Raw genomic sequence first — 7,392 nt, 5'->3', positions numbered from 1 at the left:
CTAAGTCCCTAAAAGTGTTGTTCTAACCCCTAAAGGAACAAGGTCAACAGATTACAGCTTCTCCCAGAAGTTCTCCATGAGAAACTGCTCAGAATTGGTCAAAACAGGATCATTGCAGCTGCTCCACTAGCTAAGTGCGTTTCATCTCACCCAAATACACTGTGAGGGTGCGTTGCATTTCAAAAGTCCCTTCTGTGGGGTGCGATGGGTGAGAAATTACAAATGGCAGTGTCATTTCGCGAGGTGGAGAGGCAATGGAAGCTTCCAGAATCTTCTCCTGTGACACTTGCCTCACTGAATCCAACCAAGGATGAGTAAGAGGCCATCAGTCTCCAAGTGGAAGCAAGAACTATCAGAGAGAAGAAACTAATCAAATCACAAGCTGACTCATCCCCCTTACAGATATCTATATATGGATCCCTCATCCCAGAGATCCAGAGGCTGGAATTTTGCATATTGTAAGGAATTGCTGTTGGTTTCTTGAGACAAACATCAGATTGTTGGGTGATCTAAGCTTTGTTTGAGGTGAAGAGGGGCTTCTTTGCTAGGAGGTTGATGCTGGGTCAGAACAACTAGTTGTAACTCCTCTTGGCTCTTTTCTTGTTTATCAATAAAAGCTATTTGAGTTTTCCTCCATGCTTTTGTGTCATTGATGCTTGTTACATTTGTATGGTCAATTTACATCTGATCCTAGATTGTTTATGATTATAGATCCATGTCTTGGTATAGTGCTATGCTTATGTGATTTTATAGGCACTTTGTGAAGCTGGGCGTGCAAGGGAGCATGTAGCTGAGGACTATCAAAGAAGAGAGGGATGAAATCAGGAGATTAGCGCAAGATGGAGGTTGGTCTTTCTGTTCCTCTCTATCTATAATTCATAAAGGAAAAACAAAAGTAGCTTTTCTCTATTTGTTTCTAAGGCAGCTGTCACACCTTAGTGGGATAGATCAGTTCTATATAGACACTTTTCCCTGTAAGAAAATGGCGACTCCGTTGGGGAACTAATTAGTTAGTTTGTTTATCATTCTTTGTTGTTTGTTTCATAAACTTACAAGTAGCATTCGAACTGCATTTGCCATAACAAATGCAAAGTAGACAACTGCTACTTCAATCCATCTACTGGATCTGTTTATGATTTAAACAACTGATTCACAAACTATCTGATTTCCCTTGTGATAGCTCTTAGATCCTCCTTAGATCTACCCCTTATTGTTGCATTACTGATTGCTTTTTGCTTGGCCAAAACCCAAGAACTGAACTGCAAACTGTGACCCGGAACTCGAACAGAGTCTCGTTTCTGGCCCAGCGTAGGTACTGTTCAGAGATTCTAAATTTCAGTGCACTTCCCGAGTGGACAACCTGCGCTGCATTTTAGATTCTCTGTGTTACAGGTGCGCTGATCAGACTAGCTCTGTGCAGTTGTGGCTTCTGTGGTTCATTCTTTCCAGTTCTATTCTTGAATTTTGCTGCCTGTGATCAGTATATGTCTGTTTGAAACCCCTTTTCCTTACTTTTATTTTGCCTCGTTTGTACAAAAGAACTGTAGATGTTTTTGTGTGTTTGTTGAGTCATTTACAGTTCTCCTTTGCAAAAGTAGTGTAATCGTATTGTCGTCCTTTGATTTGAAACTGTCGCAAGTGTCGATTTCAATCGTAGGAAAGAGTTTAATTGCTGTTGATGGTTGATTATCCTGTTACTATTGCTTTTGGTCTGAATTTGTAATTTTCTAGTGTCAAGAACAAGTATTCATTTCAAATTCGTAAGGTGTTGTGATCGTCTCCATTTTTTGATTTCGAAAAGAAACTTGTTGATATTTGTCGCTTGAAAAGAAATTAAGATTTGTTCATCAACTTTATTTTTAGCATTCATATACTAAGAAAGTGAAAAAACAAATACATGCATGTGCATTTGCATATAGACAGTCTGATTGGCTTGATTTAGGAAAGTCCTTTTAGAGTGTGCTCTTTGCTCTTTGTGAAAAGATTCTGTCTTTCTTTTCCCTAGTAGCTAGGATTTTCATTGCATAAAGGAGATACAAAGTTTGTTTATCATCTTAGATTTCATTTTAGGAATTACATCTACATCTCGTGGTGAACCCGAAAGGAAAACTTCATAAACAAGATCAACTTAAAATAAATTCAATGAATCTAACAACGCTTTGGAACTTAACGCACAACATTTAGAAGTCTAGGCTAGAGACGTATTCCAGCGTCGTAAAGCCTGGTAACTGTTGTTCTCACTGATGGTTGGGTGATTCCCCCACTTTGAGACGATAAGTGCCAGTACGGACTTGTGCTCCCATGTACCGTCAAGTATATTTTGGGAGACCCCAATAGGCTTAATCCTTTATCCATAGGAAGCCGTGTCTGCCGCCCTATCGATCGCAATGCACTGAACACAGCATTCGGGAAGATTGACTGCCGTACCGTAAAAAGTATTCTGCAGTTTTGTGATTGGTTTGGTAATCCTTCTACCTAGATTTCCAGAGCAGTCCCTTTCGTTCCTTTTTAGACTCCTTAACGGAAAAGGTCCATCTGAGCACCTGTCACTTCAGGCTCATTAAAAATCGAAGGAGACTAGAGTCATCTTTTGTTTTTTCTCAACTCTTAAAAAATGAAAAAACAAGTTGTGTCAAAGCGTCTAAAATTTATTTTAAACGGAATATTCATTACTCTTTCCTACGTTGATCTTGGCCTGAGAAAATGGAATCCACCAACCAAGGAATTCCCCTTGGAGGAAATCCTAGTCCCTTCTCCTCTTGGGGAGATGTTGGTGCACCCCATATGGCCACATTGTGACTTCCAGGACTGACAATTGGTTTGCCTGTATGGCTCTTCTCAACCTCTGTCGTTCAGAACACCACAATTCCTGAACAATCGAATCAGCAACTAGACGAGTCTAGAGTTACCTAAGTCAAGTACCTAAGGAGAAGAAGGAAAATAAGAAGAAAGAGAAGAAGAAGAAGGAGCCAAAAGCGAATGGGGGCAAATGAGTGTCGTCTAGCGAAAATCCACACACTGCACCGACCAGGCCTAAATTACCATGTGTCATTTGCAAAGGAGACCACTATCATAGAGATTGTCCTTGCATCCCTCGGATCTTAACGGACTGGTCTCCTCGTTTGCACAACTCGGTGTCGTCAACCTCTGATGATCATGTTGAAAACACACCGTCGACTAGTGAAAGTGAAGCCCCAGGACAAAAAGGAAAATATAGATTTCCTTGTAAACTGTGCGAAGGCGATCATGCCTTCCACTGTTGTCCCTTCTTAGATGAAGCTAAAAGAGTTTTGGATGATCGTCCGGTTTCACCGTTACGACTTCCTCCTGGATATAAAAGACTCTTGCCGAGTCCGTCACTAGTTGAAAATCCGGCTGTCCTGCTCAGGTGGTCAGCCGAAGCATCTGTCATTGAAGATAAACCATCTGAACCCATACCAGACGAAATTCAAAAGGTAGAGGCGGTAGTTGACCCGGTCTTGCCTTCAGAGGTTCCGTCTTCAGATGATACAATCACTGAAGAGAACAAGGATGACACCGTCCAAATTCTTTTCATAAGCACAGACTCCAACGAGCATGGGGGAAATTTACCCGTTCCTTTACCGCAAGAAGGAAGTTCGTCAGAGTCGTACTCGACCGTCTATTCGGTCCCACCTCCAAGCAACCTAGTTGTCTCCTTCGACTGGAATCAACTAGGCAGACCCTGTTTACCAGCTAGTATACCATTCTGAATCATTGCTAAAATATATAGAATGGTTATGGCTGGTACCATCATAGATGAGGGGGCTTCTGTGAGTATCCTTTCCTCGACTGCTTGGAAAGCGCTTGGTTTGCCATCGCTTTTTCCTGAGATGAGAAATCTAACAGGTTTTGATAAAGGAACCAGTCGACCGTTAGGGATCCTTCCCAATGTGCCCATAACATTGAGAAGGAAAACTGTTCACATGAACGTAATGGTAGTTCAAGGACCCCTGGATTACAATCTACTCCTTGGACGAGACTATATTTATTGCATGAGAGTCATTGTCTCATCACTCTTTAGAGTGATGTGTTTTCCGCACGAAGGAAGAATGGTCAAGCTCGTAGACCAGCTTTCATTTCCCGGATCACACATAGCAAATAGTCATATACCATCCCTGAATGGTCTTTTCACGCAAGAAATGTCTCAACCCCCAGTCCACCCACCCGATGAGCGTGAGTGATTCGAGGGACATGACTGAAACCCAGGGGGCATGCACCCTGGTCTGCTTCGGCAGGAAAACCTCGGGTATAGGGTAGGTTTCCACGAGAGTATATGACCTCCGTACTCCCGTCTGTGATTGGAAGAGGGAGTTGGACTGGAATAAGATCCTCTTGTCAAAGTTATGTGAGTTGGCGGGCATCGCCACCCACCTTTGTTTATCTCGGTAGACATCATCGAAGAGGTGTTTTGTTTACGCCGTAAATAGAACTATCTTTGGTAACCTGTAAGATGTAGGCCTCTCTCGGTAAAAAAAATGTTTTAACGGACTAAGGAAGGGGTAACCTTGAAACTCTATTTTATACCTTGGGGGATGCAAGCCTTTTGGCGTGCAAGCGAAGAGCAACTATTTATTTTTTAAATTTATAGGACCTCTAACCCTTTAAACTCATAGGATTGGTTGTCTCCTAACTTGCATAAAGAAAGGATGTGGGGAAAAACTCTAAAAGTTGTCGTTTTATATGAGACATTCTTATCACACGACTGGATTAATCGAGCAGCTTTAGCACATAGTTCAAACTCGTTAAAAAATAAACATAAGCCATGAGCAAATGTTTCCCCCCGCGTTTAAGCTCATTAAAAAATGAACTATTCCCTGGTAAATAACCATCGTGAATGTATTACTTCAGCCATTAAAGCCTTGGTCATGTTTGCACCGTCACCTCCACTTTTTCATTGGCTGATCATTCACCCCCATTTGATTGTTTACCCATTTTGAGGAATAGCTGCGAAGAGTGATTTCACTAGCCATCCTTGTAACACTGCCATGATTGAAAAATTCCAAACCTTACCTGGAATCAGCTGCTACACATTTTATCACTCATTCCTCAAAAGACGAGTCTCCTTTAAGCTCTTTTCAACTGAATCGTAAAATATGAAAAGATTGCCAAGCCATTGGCCTCTCTAGCTCGTTAAAGGGACAGGAAGTGCTATCCCTCCTCTAGATTTTAATCTTTTTGGACCTGAGGGATTATTACACAAAAAGATCGAGCGCTTGTTTTGTTCGGCTCATTAAAAGTATCGAAAATTCATCCCTTCTGTATTGTTTTATACTTTTTTGGACTTAAGGGATTAGATGACGAAAAAGGAATTTTGGAGTTACCTTTACGTTCCTTTTTAGACTCTATAAAATTGAAAAGGACTGAGTTATCTTTGTCGTTAAACTCGTTAAAAAGATTAATAGCGACAAACTTCTCTATAGACGAGAACGCGTTTCACTGTCGCTAGGCTCGTTAAAACATAGCGATGGGTTTGCCCGAAGGGAAAATTATAGAACAAGCATACGTTATCCTCCTCAAGCTTGACAAAAATAAAGAGGTACTGGTCAGCAATGACTGGGGAAAATTGGGAAGAAAACTTGAAGAAACTTTGTTGGTAGCAAGTCGCTCTTGAACATGACACTTCCACTCTGTGTCCGAGTCGGGTTGGATTGTTTCATTCACCAGTCACATCACCATGGTCACGCCATACCATCCACATTTGGGGTTAATGCTACCAATCCATCACATCAGTGTCGCCGATATGTTCAAGAGAAGTCATTCAGTGAATTCACCTGTGTCTCACCCACTACCATACATTATACTCCATTCTTTCATGACCGTCACCCTGAACCTTATATCACCAGATCGTTTTCACCTCCATTAAAATCATTTGCTCCATTCTGTGTCATTGATATGGGATTCATTAAGGCCCTCCTGTGACAGATCACTTCTTGTCGACATCACCTCATTATCCAAGAAGTTGATCTAGGAACACCCTATTCAATACTTTGAAGCTTGCATGCCTCAATGGCAAGTTTCTCACTTTCGGCGATAGGTTTACATCAATGGCCTTCGACCGAAAGATTTTGCGTGGTGTTCGATGCCAAGTCCTTTATTCACACCACGTGAATTGTACTGCAGTACCTTGAGGGTCATTATCATTATCGGTGATTCCTCTCGCGCTTGTTAACAGTTTACATCATTAACTGGTAATCAAGCGATGTCTTTCCATGTTCGACTTCAGAACATTTCTCACATGGATCGACTTGTACTTCGAGTGAAGATCGAATGAGATTGAAGACCCCGGATCTAGTTTCATCCATTCGGGCTACGATATATATTTGGGGAAATAAAGACATTAAATGTACATCATTGCTGCACAGATAATCATCCACTCAAAAGGATGATGGCTCTATCAGAATCATCAATCTACACTCAGACGATTGTCTGTCCTATGTACATGAAAATGAATTTATAAAGCTGAGCATGGGAATGCCCGCCTCAGCCAGATCATGAAACTATTATGAAGATAATGTATTGTATTGTATCTTATTACAGGTCTCCTCCTAGCATTGAAAGAACTTCGGATCCTCACAATAAAGCATTTCACCCGACATCAAAAGATTAACGGCCTCATGCTTTAGGGGGCAACTGTTATAGACATTTTTGGGCCCTACAATCCCAAGCATGAAATGTCCATAAACCAAGGGCTCCTAAGTCCCTAAAAGTGTTGTTCTAACCCCTAAAGGAACAAGGTCAATAGATTATAGCTTCTCCCAGAAGTTCTCCATGAGAAACTGCTTAGAATTGGTCAAAACAGGATCATTGTGGCTACTCCACTGGCTAAGTGCGTTGCATCTCACCCAAATACACTGTGAGGGTGTGTTGCATTTCAAAAGTCCCTTCTGTGGGGTGTGATGGGCAAGAAATGACAAATGGCAGTGTCATTCCGCAAGGTGGAGAGGCAATGGAAGCTTCCAGAATCTTCTCCTGTGACACTTGCCTCACTGAATTCGACCAAGGATGAGTAAGAGGCCATCAGTCTCCAAGTGGAAGCAAGAACTATCAGAGAGAAGACACTAATCAAATCACAAGCTGACTCATCCCCCTTACAGATATCTATATATGGATCCCTCATCCCAGAGATCCAGAGGTTGGAATTTTGCATATTGTAAGGAATTATTGTTGGTTTCTTGAGACAAACATCAGATTGTTGGGTGATCTAAGCTTTGTTTGAGGTGAAGAGGGGCTTCTTTGCTGGGAGGTTGATGCTGGGTCAGAACAACTGGTTGTAACTCCTCTTGGATCTTTTCTTTTTTATCAATAAAAGCTATTTGAGTTTTCCTCCATGCTTTTGTGTCATTGATGCTTGTTACATTTGTATGGTCAATT

This window comes from Pinus tabuliformis, chromosome 4_1 (genome assembly GCF_031772625.1).
Source record: "Pinus tabuliformis cultivar Carrire ecotype Pingquan chromosome 4_1, CPIR1, whole genome shotgun sequence".
NCBI classification, from domain to species: domain Eukaryota; kingdom Viridiplantae; phylum Streptophyta; class Pinopsida; order Pinales; family Pinaceae; genus Pinus; species Pinus tabuliformis.
The sequence above is the reverse complement of the archived record's forward strand: the minus strand, read 5'-3'. Positions refer to the sequence as shown.